The following is a 15,756-nucleotide window of genomic DNA, read 5'->3' on the forward strand; positions in this document are numbered from 1 at the left end:
TTATTTCTGATTTGGGAGTGGTTCCATCGATCGCAGATCCCATTGATCTATACTGCGATAATAATGGAGCCATTACACAGGCTAAAGAACCTAGATCACACTCCCGGGCTAAACATATACTCAGGAGATTTCACCTTATTCGAGAGATTAATGAAAGGGGTAATATACACATATGTAAAGTGCACACAAATGATAACATTGCAGACCCACTAACTAAAGGCTTGTCGCAGCAGAAGCACGATGGTCACACTAGTTCCATGGGTATTAGATATATGGGTGATTGGTGTAAGTGGGAGATTGTTAGTGTAGGTGCCCTAGAGGCAATACATTATTCTTTTAAATCTTTATGTCAGTTGATCATTCAATAAATGTATTTATTATGACCTTAATTACTGCGATATTTTGTTAGCATAATAAATGTCCTTAGAATCATGATACAAATTATATAGTTTAAGTACATGACTTGAACTTGAGATTATATAATATATCATATTCTTAAAGGTCCCTAGTCGAGTATTATTATATAGGACAATAATAATACATAGATAGACTAGTATGTTGTTTGACAAGATAACCACATCCCATTGATTATAAGTATGGGGATACTAAAGTCAATACATAGGTACATGTGAGAGTACATGGTACTGGACAGACCCACAGTGAGATTCTTCATGTTTAATAAAGTCATAAGAAAGACTCACAGTGATAACGGTGTAACGATCCTTTGACTTGAAATCATTATATTTCTATACGAGGATTAATATACTTTGACTACATTAAAAGTTACTTTTGATCGGGTGATGATAACAGTGGACATCGCGTATATCATGAGTCGTATGAGAAATATGAATGATAGATAAAGGATTTAACCCTCCTATAATTAGGAGAGATATTATTGGCCTCTTGATTGAGTGAGATTATAAAAGCATGGCCATGCTCAAATAATGGTTTGTCTTGATAATTTACTCATGGATCAAGTAAACCAGGATTAAATGTTGAAGAGGATGACTAAATACATGCCTCGAGTTTAATCTATAATATGTATGGTTAAAGGGATTATATTACACGAAAAACATTAATCACGAAAGGTTTTATCTAATCACGATTTAATTATTGTTTAATTGGTTAACAATGATGTATTACTAGATACCGCTCATTGTTTATAATTTTATTAGAGAATAAAATTATTTCCAATTAAATAATAGCCTATAGGGTCGCACAAATAGAGCACTTCATGGAATAGTTAATTTAAATTATGGATTTAAATTAATTGATGATTATTTGAATTTTATTATAATTAAGTAAGACTTAATTGAGATAATATAAATTCGAATTAAAAGGAATGTTTTTGCCCATAATAATTAAGTATGACTTAGTTATTAATTAAATAATAGAAATTCATTTTTATTATTTAATCCAATACCTACTAGGGTTGGGCTTTGCTGTTATGGGCCTTTTTAATCAGCCATTATAAATACATAATGATAGGTTAAAGAGGCTTGTACGTTTTTTGAGAAAACCCTAGCAGCAAAGAGAGGCAGAGGCAATTCAGATCGTCAGGAAGGAGGCTAGTACATCTATTCCGTAGTCAAGTTCGTGAGACGTTCTTTAAGGTGCTCGTGTGGATACCATAGAGGTGTTTCTCTGAGAGGTAGACACAAAGCGTGATAGCTAGGATCTCCGTTGAGTTCATGAAAGTTAAGCTCTTGAAAGGTATGATTCGTTATCTCCATAATCTGCCCATAATTATACATGAATCCTGTTTTCGGGTTTTGAAATCTTTGTTTTATTTACGTTTATCCGCTGCGTTTTATGCTTTCGGAACCCATCATAATCAATACTAGAGTAATTTGTAAAAGGGGGTTGAATACAAAATATAATTTTCAACTTTTTAAACTTGAACAACTGTTAAACTAAAATAAGAACATTAGACATAAAAATTTCAGGTGGTTTATTTTTGATTTTCCACCTGGGTTATATATTGAAGAAATAATCTGTGTAAATTATAAGAACTTCACATCTGCGGTTTACATTATTTTTCTAAGAGATAGTGCTCTCGACAAAATTCTGTTGAAAAGTCTATATTATTATTTCTTAGAAAATACACTACTGCTACCTGGTTTATAAATCACCAAGTTACAATACTTTCTAGACAATACATAACACAGTCTTCGAGGTCCAGCAAGATTGCTTCTTCATTCTCTTTCCTATGATGCTTGACAAATGAGGCTAGATTGTATCTTCATATATTGCTTTGAATATCCCTCTAATTTGTCATGCATGGAAATGGAATGTTTCTTCTTCTTTATTATTATCCAAGATCACATATATGTTTTTGTTATGCAAGACATGCATATAGCTTAGCTCGCGACGCTCATAAGACGAATAAGTACAAATACTAGAATATCATACAATCACCTTATACTAAGATATCAAAACAAATTAACTATTGAAATCCATAAGTAAATCCATTAGAACCCCACGATAACGATTAGTTCATAACCAAATTCATCATCACTGTGGGTTCCGATGAAAGCATGGTATAATAAACTAGATCTTATAAAACTGAATAATAAACAAGAGTACAATCACAAGAGTATAAGGTTCAACAAATAAGAAAACTAGCATCCAAGATTAAAACTTAAACAAAGAATCACAAGAATAAACTAGACCCTCTTCGCCTTCGTTGAATTGTACTATACGGTCTTCTTACGTTTTCTCCTTACTCCTTGTTGTGTCTCTCATGTGTATCACGTCCTTTAAAACGTCTTATTTAGGCTTTATATAGGCTGTAGAATCATCCTGAGCCTCCAACAGTCAAAATCATACAAGAATCAGGAAACTGCAGAATCAACCTTGCGCGGCCGCGCGCTATCCCAGCGCGGGTGCGCTGTACTTCTGTCCAACCGGCGTGGCCACTCGCTAACACAGCGCAGGCGCGCTAAGCTTCTGGAAAAAATTCTGAGTTCTGTTTTATTGGCTGGTTTTTGATGGAGATCAACAAGCAATCATCTGAGGCACCAACCTAACACCAATTTAGCACCAAAACAATGCTAAATCTCCTCCTTCCTTCATCTATGCCCTGAAATGCAAAACACTACAAAAACACATCAAATACACAAACAACTTGAGTACAAAACACCAATTCGAGACTTTATAAAGTGTTCTAAGTAGATATAAATGCCACTTAACACACCCCCAAACTTGAATCGATGTTTGTCTTCAAGCATAAAGAGACTCAAAGAACGGAAATTAAAAATGCATGAATGCAACTAACATGAATGCAACGATCCCATCAGAATAACTAAACCAACCAATGAGAAACATCTCAACAAATGCAATTATTCGCACAAAGATCAATCATATCCCACAATTTAACTCACAAGCCAAAAACGTGCGTGTGTGTAATTGCTTAACAGATATACTCTCGCAACTAGATCAATAATCATAACTCACCACTCATCAAGGCAATCCCGAGGTTATAAATTGAATAAACAATAAACTCAAAATGACTGATAACACTTCAATTTTTTATTGGAGTTATACAAGGATTCATGCTTTTATTGATAACATATAATAAACACATATATGCTTATTTGATCATGCAATGAGTGAGGTCAAGACTTATACAATAATACCCATATATCGAGCATTAGGTTAGCGGATCCTAGACTATAAAAGCCTTAGGTCACTAGGCACAAAGTCCCCTAGAACTTAATAACTCGAGTATTAAAGAGCTCACTCGTGATCAATTATGCATAACACATATTTTTTCTCTTTGTTTCTCTATTTTTCTTTTTTTCTTTTTTTCAACAATTTCTGAACGAGTGTATTTCGCTCCTGCTCGCTCAACCCTAGATTACTCATATAAATGTGAGCCGGCTACTAGCCATTTGACACCTAGCCACAACTAGCAATGAAATCCAATGTTTTTCTCCAATTTTTTTTAAAAATCCATGTTATTACGCCACTAAGAGAATATCCTAAATTCTAAACATAAACAAGTGATTAAACCTCGACAAACAAACAAACCATGATCATGATATAGCACTCAAGCAACCTATAAGACTTAGTGAAAATTCTTGCTTTTAGAATGCAAATCAACTCGTTAAGACTTAATATCCCTCTATACGACATCACTATACTCGCATCAATAAGGGATTATGATATAATGCACATGCAACTATATGCAACATACTAACATGATCACAAATAAACAAAATAAAAAAAATGAAAACAAATAACTATATGACACAAATGCAAACTATATGAACTAAACTAGCATGAATATGCAAACTATACGGACTCACACAAATATATTCCTTACTTACCACCCCCAAACTTAAAATTTTCACTGTCCTCAATGAAGGTAATAGTAAGGAATAAAGGCATACCTACTCGGAGTCCGGATGGTCATCACCCTCCGCGGGTGGAGTGTCATAAGGAGGGTACACAGAATCCTCACCAAAAACTGGTCACTGGATGTCAACTTCCATGGCTTTGAAAGCTGTACCCAACGCAAGGGTAAGATCCTGTGTAAACCTGCTCTAGATGTTATACAATGCGTCCATCCGCCTCGTCAAGCGCTTATACTGCGCTGAACTCAAACCAGCATTATCAACTGCTTTCTGTTATTGCTGCTGCTGTGAAGAACTAGGCTCACCCCTTTGATGTCTCCATGCTGCTCTACTAGCCTGAGCTGAACCATCAGCATATATCTAATCGGCTGGCTGACCACCCGGCAAGTGATCATAAGTGTAGCCAAGCCCCTTCTCGTCAGCTTCCCCCCGTACCAATCCTGCATCACTGCTATCGTCGAAATGTCAATAGGGGCACTAGGCAAATGCAGCTGCTCGTGTACGGGCCAATGAACACATACCGCCACACAAAGCTTCATCACAATCGACACATAAGAAATAGATCATGTAGTGCTCCCACGCAGAAACCTCAGAATACCCTGGTAAATAATGGAGCCAAGATCCACATAATCACCCTGCAAAATTCCCTATAATAACTTTGCACAATCCACAGTAACATCGTCCACATGTGAAGAAGGCATGATGTTTGCATAGATAAAAAAGTTCCATGCACGAGCAAACCTGTTCATGCATGAGGCAGGAAAAATGGCATACTCGTTCGAACCCCTCTTGAACTTCCAATGAGTCTCGGGGACACACAACATAGCAACAATCAAGTCCAAGTCAAAATCCTCTTCAGTCTTAGTCACCCAATCCTCCTGAGTCGGTTGTCTCTCGGGCTGGTTAATCACCCGTTGAATAGCCTCCAGAATATAGTCCACAATCAAACCACGAACCATCGAGTACCCATTCTTATCCGCCTTCACATTCGTATAGAACTCCCGAACAATACTCATGAGCACAACAATGGGTGCCTCACAAAAAGAGACCCAACCCATCTCCAGAATTATCTCCAAAATCTTACCATCCATCCCCGATGGTAGAAAACCCATCTCCTTCGCTATGGGCTTCGATGGCAGCCTCGTATACTCCGCTTCAGCCTCTGAAGTAGCAAACCTAGGCCTCACATCCCCAACACTTGAAAAATCGGTGGTGCTGCTGCTAACTTGAGTCCTTGCTCTCTTGGGTGCCATTGGATTTGAATAAGTGAAAGAGAAGATATGTGTATAAAGGTTTAGGGTATGAGAATAGGAGAAGTGATGGGTAAAGATGTATGTAAGTGTATGTATATATAGGAAGGGATTAGGGTTATAGGTAGTGGGTGTAGGATTATAGAATCAGTGGAGGAGTGGGAGAAGTGGGAATAAAATTCGGGCTTACAAAGAATTACAACAGCCCTGAACTTTCTTTTTTTTCTGCTATTTTCTATTTTTTTTCTTCGGGTCAGCGCGGCCGCCCCACCTGGTAGCGCGAGTGCGTCGTGTTTCTGGAAAAGTAGCGCGGCCGCCCCGCTTTCCAGTGCGGGCACACGTAGTCTCTGTTATTTCAGCACGGCCCCCCCCGCATCTGAGCGCGGGCACACCGTGTTACTGTAGTTGACACTGAATTGTTTTATTTTTTTGTTTATTTTGTTTTGTTTTTCTTCCTTCTTTCTGCTGTTCTTCACTCCTAATGTACAACAAGCTTGGGTTACCTCCCAAGAAGCACTTGGTTTACTTCTCTAGCTTGACGTAGAATCCCGAGATAAAGTTGATAATAAAATGGCACTAACCACCTCGCGGGGTGCCGTATTTCCATAGTAATGCTTCAATCGTTGGCCATTCATCTTGAACGTTTAGCCTGGATCATTCTCAAAAATCTCAACCGCTCCATGTGGAAACACAGTTTTGGTAACAAACAGTCCTAACCATCTCGACTTCAATTTTCAAGGAAAAAGACGGATACGAGAGTTGAACAAAAGAACTTGTTGCCCCAGCACAAATAATTTGAGCACTAGACCCCTATCATGCCACCTCTTGACTTTCTCCTTATACATTTTGTTGTTCTTATATGCTTGAAGTCAAAACTCATCGAGTTCATTCAATTGAAGCATCCTTTTCTTACCAGCTGCATCCATATCCAGGTTCAGTTTCTTAAAAGCCCAATACGCCTTGTGCTCTAGCTCCACAGGCAAATGACATCCTTTACCATAATCCAATTGAAACGGAGACATGCCTGGTGGAGTCTTGTATGCTATTCGATAAGCCCAAACAACTTCATCCAACTTCAAAGACCAATTCTTCCTTGATGTACATACAACTTTCTATAGAATACGCTTGATCTCTCCATTAGACACCTCAGCTTGACCATTAGTCTGATGATGGTAGGCTGTAACAATGCGATGATTCACATTATATCTTTGCATCATAGCAGTGAACTTGCGATTATAGAAATGCGATCCCTCGCCACTGATTATGACTCTTGGAGTCCCAAATCTTGTGAATATCTGCTTGTGAAGAAAATTGAGCACTACCTTCGCATCATTCGTCGGCAAAGCTTTAACTTCCACCTATTTCAAGACATAATCAACCGCCAATAATATATACTGATTATTGAAAGATGAGACAAATGGCCCCATGAAGTCAATTCCCCAAACATCGAAGACCTCAACCTCGAGAAGCACATTAAGAGGTATCTCATCCCTCTTAGACATATTACCAACATGCTGACAATGATCACACTTCAAAACGAACTGATGCTCATCCTTAAACAATATAGGCCAGAAAAATCCTGCTTGAAGGATACGAGCTGTTGTTTTTTCTCCACCATAGTGGCTTCCATAAACAATCGAATGACAGTCTCGCAAGATTCCCTCCGTCTCATTGTACAGAATATATCTCCTGATGATTTGGTCAGCTCCTTTGTAATATCCTATATTTTCAAATATTATTATTATAATTATTTGGCATTATTTATGTGATTTTTATGTGAATTTTTGTGAATTATATGACAAGTGGAATTGATGTTTGAGTGTTTATATGTGATATTCCTTAAGTGTTCTAATTTTTATATGTCCAGAATAAAATATAGATAACTGTGATATTTTTCTGGTAATTTTTGGACTGTTAGATGATTTTATATTGATTTATGAATTATTAATTATTTTCAGAATAATTACAAAATTATTTTATAAAGCCGGGAATCGTCCGACTTCAACCGTTTTTGCATTTTTATAACCCGAAACTCTTCCGAAAACTCCTGCCTAACCTAATCTGGTAATTCTGGACATTTTCCGTGTTTTAACTTTTTCGATCCGGATTATGGTTTGACCCGTGCGCGGCCCGACGTAATATTTTCAATACGACAATCCTTTCGGTAATCAATAAAACCCGTATTCTCGAGAGACGGGATATTTTTATATTATTTTCGTATATGGTATTTTATAAAAAGCCCGGTTTTGATAATTATCCAATTCTGGTATTGAATTGTATCATTTTTGTAGTTACTTAGCGGCTAAGCAACTAATTTAACGATCCAAAACGATCCAGAACGATCCAATATTCCATAAATATAAATAGCCTAGTTCTTATTTCGTTTATTCCGTTTATTCATTTGCAACAAGTTAAAACACCGTAAATACAGAGAAAAACCCGAGAAACCGATACGTTCCCGAGAATCAAACACACGAACGAAGGCGTTATCGAACTCCGATTCGGGCGTGCAGCATATCAAAACGAAGCTCTCGAAATCTTCTTTCTGAATCAATCATCAGTTTCTGCCCAGAAATCATGGTAATTTTCTTATTTATTTATTTATATTCGAATTATTTGATAATTAAATTATGAAAATTTGTTCTTGATCTTGTTGATGTGATTTGATGCTTTCATGTTGTAGAGCATGTTTTTCTGATAGATTTGGTATATTATACTTCAAAAATAGAGTTCAATATCATATAGAAATTAAGGTTTGATTTTCTGAAAATTTTCTTGAATATGTGTTCTTGGTGTTCTTGGAGAATTCTGAAAATCAAAGTCAATTTTGGAGGTGTTATTGAACACCAAATCACAAGTATGAATAACCAAAATGAATCACAGACCATTCTCTATCATTTTATATCATCAAATCGTTTCAACAGTTGGTAAAATTCAAAGTCGATTTTTAGGGTTTTTATTCGAAAATTAGGGGTTTATTATTGGGTGATTTTTGGATTATTTTGATGATATGAATGCAGTACACAGAATCCCAGCATCGTTTTAACATATGAATTGATTAATTTGGTATAGAAACGTGTAGGATCGACGTCTGGCCGGATTTTTGCCGGCATTGGTTCGGTAATTGCCAGAATCCCTGAATCGTTGCTTTTCTGGTGTTGTGATTAATGAAATTAAGCTTAGGAACTGATTTGGATTGAAACCCAGCTGATAAGAGTGCCAAACGGAGCTGTTTTGAGTTGGTCGGAGAACTCGCCGGCCTCCGTCAAGGTCACCGGATTCTGGGTTTTGGTCCGGTGTTCTTGAGGACCCGGATGGGTTCTTGATAACCCGAATTCGACCCATATTCAACCCGGTTTTAATCCCCATTGACCCAACTGGATTTACAAAATTCTGTTTCTGAGATTTTATGTTTTAAAAATAATTCAAAATCCTATTTATAATTTCTAAAAATTCATTTTTATTTTAAAAATCTTTATTTTAATTCTGAAAATTTATATTAATTAAAAAATAAATCCAAATTATTTAGTTAATTAATTTTAATTGATAATTAATTATTTAATTAGTCAATTAATTTAAATATTAATTGATTAATTAATTTAATTAGTTATTAATTAATTTTAATTGATTATTTAATTAGATTTAATTATTTAAAATGGATTTAAAAATTTCAAAAAATAGTTTCGAGTTTTAAAATATTATTTTAAATTATTTTCCAGGCTCGATAACTCTTATAAAATTATTTTCGGATGTTCGAGACCTATTATTTAATTATTAAATGATTCGGAGATTGATTTTATTCCGAAAAATGTTCAAAAATTCATAATAAATCAATCGTTCGTCCGTTTAATACGAAACGAACGCGTACAGACTCAGAAAAATATTCAGCTTTCAATAAAAATACTTTCGAGACCCAAATTCTTTTGTTTCGAAAGGTCGCTTGTTTTACGAATCATTCTGTGTCAATTATTTATCGATAAATCATATTTTTGACCCGATTTCAGTTTTAAACGCACGGAGTCGACCCTTCTGATTAACTGAGTATTATGTGATATGAATTATATGATACATGAGTTATGTGCTTATGTGCTATATGAATTATGTGTGTGCGTGGGTCAAGAGTCTTGTGTTTGACTATCTTATTTATGTGTTGGCTATCATATGGGTAGACGATAGGCTTTTGACGCACAGTTCGTCGAGTGATTATCGTTTAGACGATTAAAGTTCTATATTTTAATTATAGATGCGGATCATTCGAGCTGATCGGGATAAGACGTTGGATAAAGAATAAGATGGAATGGCATTGGATATTTGGCTTCTAACAATTGCAGGAGCAGTATATCGGTGAATTGTTGAAAAGAAAGACAGTGATACTTTAAGACAGAATGTCAGAATAGATGCGTCATTGCGAGTGTGACTAACTGCTAAAACCCAAAGGCAAGTACCCCTGACTTCACTTATCATTCAAGTGACGTTTATTTCGAATCATATTATGCAAGTATTGTTTTCCCTATTCTCTGTTCGGAATAGATAAATATTTTACATATCACTGAATTCAATAATTCTGTTTATGCAAATACTCATCTGTTATTCTATATTCAGAATAGTCAAGTGATTTTACTTATCCAATTACTGGATTTATAAATGTTTTGGATTTTGAGAAAAGTGATTTGGTTGTGAATATTCCTGCCCAAGTTAATGGGGGAATAAAATTATTTCGGGTGTCGAGTATTATGACCCCTTTTCAAGAAAAGGTTTTGAGATTTGATGGTTACTGGTAGCGTAAGAGGCCGAGGCACCGGTCCAGCGTGAGCTATTATACGGAAGTGCAATACAGAAGTGTAATATCTTACAAGGCTAGTTATGCCTTTTTCTGGCGCCCCATAGGTACCGTATGTCTTCGGAATACGGGTAGTACCTATATTTACGATATACTGCGGGATACCGATGCTGTTTCATGACTGATCATCAGGAACAGCATAGTGCATAATTTGGTTCCAATCGAAATTATTATATTGCTTTTGACATCTTACAAGGAATGATTTATTAAGTATTTTATTTTCGGATAAAAGATGAAATATGGTTTTGATTCAGTTTCTTATTTTAAGGATACTTAGTTTGTTGTTAAATATCAAAGATGGTATTAGTACAGATGATTGGTGTTGACTTCAGTATGGAATGTTGTGAGCATCAAAGTTCGTAGTGATATCTAATTTGATATGATAACAAAATAAGTATTAATTTCAAGAGTTCGGTTTTGAGTAAAGTTTACGATTCAATCCATAATCATTGTTTCATGTTAGAATTGTTTACGATATTTCCGTAAACACTGTTTTACGAGTTTTATTCTCGTCAAGATTCAAAGTATTGCTGAAGCATTTCACTTGAAAATATCAAAAAGAGTTTTATGATTCAGCAATTATGATTTCTAAATGTTCTACGCTGATGCAGATGTCAGTTTTTTATCAAAATGACCCGATATTTACTATAATGAACTTGCTGAGCATTTCTTTCGCTCATACTTGCCTATTTTTAAATTTAACCTCTAGTGAGGATTAGCTTGCGCTGTTTACCTGCGTAATTCGAGGAAGCAAAGACGAAGATTTTTGAAAGGTGGCTGGTCCAGGGTTGCGGACTAGTGTAAGTTTTGTTGTATAAAGTTGTTTATATTATATTATATTATAGTTGTGTATTCTATTTGGGTCTAGTGTACTTCAATTCGAAGTTATACTAGTGGGTTTAGTTTTGAGTTGTAATTTATTTAAAAGAGTTTCAAAAGAAAGTGAAAAATTTATTTTTGGAGTTTGGATATCTTGTTTCTAGAACTGTAACCTTAAAAGATCTTGGATTAGTTTGGGGTCATTTATGATAATTATCTTCCGCTGGCATTTATTTATTGATTAAACAGGTTAATTTGGATTAAGGTTTTATAGTGACGACCAAATCGACTGACCCCAGATTTGGGGGCGTTATATCCTTGCCGAAACAAAAATGGTTCATCTCACATATACCACTTCACTTCATGAAGAAACTTCTTCCTTTGAGTAGAAGACAAGTTCGGAGGCATAATATTTCTCACAAGGTAGTTCATAATGTCTGCGAACCACGGTTCTTCCTCTTGCACCCCAAACAACTGCTCATCATGAAAAGAATCATTTATCAATGTCTTATCCTGTGAAGTCATACTGGATCTTCTAAATGAGAGAGATGATTAGCGACTTGATTCTTAGTACCTTTTCTATCCTTGATCTCCAACGCAAACTCCTAAAGTAAAAGAACCCATCGAATCAGTCTAAGCTTCGAGTCCTTCTTCGAGACGAGATATCGAATAGCAACGTGATCAGTGAAAACTGTCACCTTCATCCCAAACAAATAAGATCGAAAATTCTCAAAACCGTAGACAATGGTCAAGAGTTCCTTCTCAGTAGTAGTATAGTTCAGTTGAGCATCATTGAGGGTCTTAATAGCATAGTAGACCACATGAAATATATTGTTCTTCCTTTGCCCAAGAACTGCTCCAACTGCATAGTAACTTGCATCGCACATCATTTCAAAAGGCTCATCCCAATCAGGTACAGTTATGACAGGTGTCATTATCAAACTCTTCTTTAAGCTCTCAAAAGCAGTTAGACACTCATCATCAAACTTGAAAGGGACATCTTTCTCCAAAAGATTGCACAACGGTTTAGAGATTTTAGAGAAGTCTTTGATGAACCGCCTATAGAAGCCCGCATGACCCAGGAAACTGCGGATCCCCTTAACAGAAATTGGTAGAGGAAGGTTTTCAATGACCACCACCTTGGCTTTGTCCACCTCAAGACCTTTATTAGAGACCTTGTGCCCAAGAATGATGCCCTGTTGCACCATAAAGTGACATTTCTCCCAGTTGAGAACCGGATTGGTCTTAACACACCTTTTAAGAACTGTGCCAAGATTTTGCAAGCACTCGTCGAAAGAATCCCCGAACACTGAAAAATCATCCATGAACACCTCCACATTTTGACTAATCATGTCAGAGAAGATAGCCATCATGCATCTCTGAAATTTGGCAGGTGCACCACATAACCCAAAAGAAACTCTTCTGAAGACAAAAGTACCAAACAGAGAGGTGAAGGTAGTCTTTTCCTGATCTTCTGGAGCAATGCAAATCTGATTATAGCCCGAATAGCCGTCCAGAAGACAATAGTATTCATGCCCAACCAACCTGTTAAGTATATGATCAATAAAACGAAGGGGGAAGTGATTCTTCCTCATGGCCTTGTTCAGCTTCCTGTAATCCATGCAAACTCGCCACCCCGTGATTGTTCGAGTAGCAATGAGCTCATTCTTTTCATTAGCAACCACAGTGATGCCTCCTTTTTTGGCATACACCGAACTAGGCTCAGCCAAGAACTGTCAGAAATATGATAGATGATCCCTGCATCTAGCCACTTAAGAATTTCCTTCTTCACGACCTCTTTCATGATCAGATTTAGCCTTCTTTGTTGCTCAACATTTGGCTTGCTTCTTTCCTCTAGCAGAATTTTATGCATGTAATAAGAAGGGCTGATTCCCTTTATATCTGCTATAGTCCAACCAATTGCCAATTTGAACTCTCTCAAAATTCTCAAGAGCTTTTGCTCATGACTACCTGAAAGTTCAGATGCAATAATAACAGGCAAGTTAGATGCATCACCTAAAAATGCATACCTTAAGTGCTCAGGCTATAGTTTAAGCTCGAGTGTAGGAGCTTCCTCAATAGATGGCTTGAGACGCCCCTCAACATTTTTGAATTCTGATATTACAAGAGATTCAAAAGGTATATCCAGCCTTCGCTTCTAAGGAGAAGCATTCAAATACTGCAACTGCTCATCACCTTCATCATCTTCACTATCTGAATTCCCCAACAAGGTCTTCTCTAAGGCATCAGACCTTAGCATTTGATCAAGTTCTGAAGTAACCACATAATCGACCAATTCCACTTTTAAGCACTCCTCATTATCAGTAGAGAATTTCATGGCATTGAATACATTAAAAATCACATCCTGATCCAGTACTCGCATAGTGAGCTCACCCTTCTACACATCAATCAAGGTTCAGCCAGTAGCCAGGAATGGTCTTCCCAAGATTATGGGAATCTTTTTATCCTCCTCGAAATTAAGAATTATAAAGTCAGCAGGAAAGATGAGTTTGTCCACCTTGACCAAGACATCCTCCACAATACCTCGTGGATATGTGATAGAACGATCGACCAACTGCAAGGACATATAAGTAGGCTTTGGATAAGGTAAATCCAACTTCTTGAAGACAAACAAGGGCATCAGATTGATGCTAGCTCCCAAATCACATAAATACTTGTCGAATGACAAGGTTCCGATGGTGCAAGGAATAGTGAAGCTTCCAGGATCTTTAAGCTTCAGAGGTAACTTCTGTTGCAGTACATCACTGCATTCCTCCGTAAGAGCAACAGTCTCTAAGTCATCGAGCTTCACTTTTCGTGAGAGAATACCTTTCATAAACTTTGCATAGCTAGGCATCTATTCAAGAGCTTCAGCGAACGATATGTTGATATGAAGTTTCTTGAACACCTTCAGAAACTTAGCAAACTGCTTATCCAACTTTTGCTTCTACGGCCTCTTAGGAAAAGGAGTTGGAGGATATACATGTTTCTCCCCTGTATTACCCTCAGGAGGAGTGTGTTCCATAGTTTTCTTCCTTGGTTCCACTTCTGCTTCCTTGTGCACATCCTCTTCAGCCACAACTTAAGAGTCTGAATCTTGAGATTTTTCGGGATTTGCAACCTTCCCAGACCTCAATATCATTGCCTTAACCTGCTCTTTTGCTTCCTTCTTTCCTAGAACTTCCGTGTCACTAGGGAGGGTACCAGGTTGTCGATTCAGCAAGGCATTGGCGATCTGCTTAATTTAATTCTCTAAGGTCTTAATATAAATCGCCTGGCTCTTGCACCTGAGCCTCAACTCCTCTAATTCAGATTTTTCATTAGATTGTTACAGTTGGAGTTATTTTCTTGGTGCATATTTTGGTTGTTAAAAACCAGGAGGGTTGTATTGTTTTACCGTATACTGCTGATAAGGTTGTTGCACCGTATTCTAATTGTTGCTCCAGCTGAAGTTAGGATGATTGCGGTTGTTGGGATGATAGGTGGCTGGAACTGGTTGCGGCGACCTCTGAAAGTTGCTCACGAACAGAGCCGATTAACTAGAAATAGCACACTGCTCCGTCTCATGCACACCAGCACAAAGATCACAAACACTAGTGATTTGATTAACTCCATAATTAGCCAAAGAATCCACCTTTATCGTTAAAGCCTTAAGTTGAGCATCTATAGCAGTAGCTGCATTCACCTCCAGAATTCCTGCTACCTTGCCTAGAGGTAGTCTCTGGGAAGGGTTCTGGTATTCATTATCAGCCATCAGTTCAATCAATTCATAAGCTTCATCGTAGCTCTTAGCCCATAAGGCTCCACCTGATGCTGCATCAAGCATTGGTCTAGACTGTGTTCCCAAGCCATTATAAAAGCAGTTGATAATCATCCAGCCAGGCATCCCATGATGAGGACACTTTCTAAGCATCTCCTTATAACGATCCCAAGCTTCACGTAAAGACTCTTCCAATTGCTGCACAAATTGAGTAAGAGCATTTCTAATTGTAGCAATCTTTGCCATAGGGAAGAATTTAGTAAATAACTTTTGAGCAAGATCTTCCCATTTGGTGATAGAGCCTGGTGGTAGAGAATGCAACCAACACTTATGTGGCACCCTCCAAACCCGGGTCAGAAGTTTGGGGTCCACACATACACCTTATTTATAACCTGCTTATAACAATAATAAAGATAACAATAATATGCAGTGACCCTATTACCAACTAACACGAATCACAACAGGTTAAAGTATGCACACAAGCCACACATCTACTTATATTATATATCGTTCAAATCCCAACCATTCAAACTCAAACTGAGTATTAAACTTTATTACAAACTTTTACAGACTTAAATTATTCCAAAAGAAGCCTACTAGCTCAGCTCTCTCAACCTGAACCCCTAGCTCTCGCGCTGGACTGGGGATCCTCGTTACCAACTCGTTTCTTTTTAGCTGGAAAGAACATAAACAACATTGCACAAATGAGCTAACTAGCTCAGCAAGTCA

The 15,756-nt window shown here is 37.1% G+C and overlaps 1 non-coding gene across 1 annotated transcript; it reads left to right on the forward strand.

The window, feature by feature from the left end:
- The first annotated feature begins 15,151 nt into the window (after positions 1-15,151).
- On the forward strand, positions 15,152-15,258 carry LOC141681126 (small nucleolar RNA R71). The gene has a single exon (XR_012558569.1). It is a non-coding gene; the product is annotated as a small nucleolar RNA R71 (small nucleolar RNA).
- Positions 15,259-15,756: the final 498 nt, after the last annotated feature.

Source organism: Apium graveolens, chromosome 8 (assembly GCF_009905375.1).
Source record: "Apium graveolens cultivar Ventura chromosome 8, ASM990537v1, whole genome shotgun sequence".
In the NCBI taxonomy this organism is placed as follows: Eukaryota; Viridiplantae; Streptophyta; class Magnoliopsida; order Apiales; family Apiaceae; genus Apium; species Apium graveolens.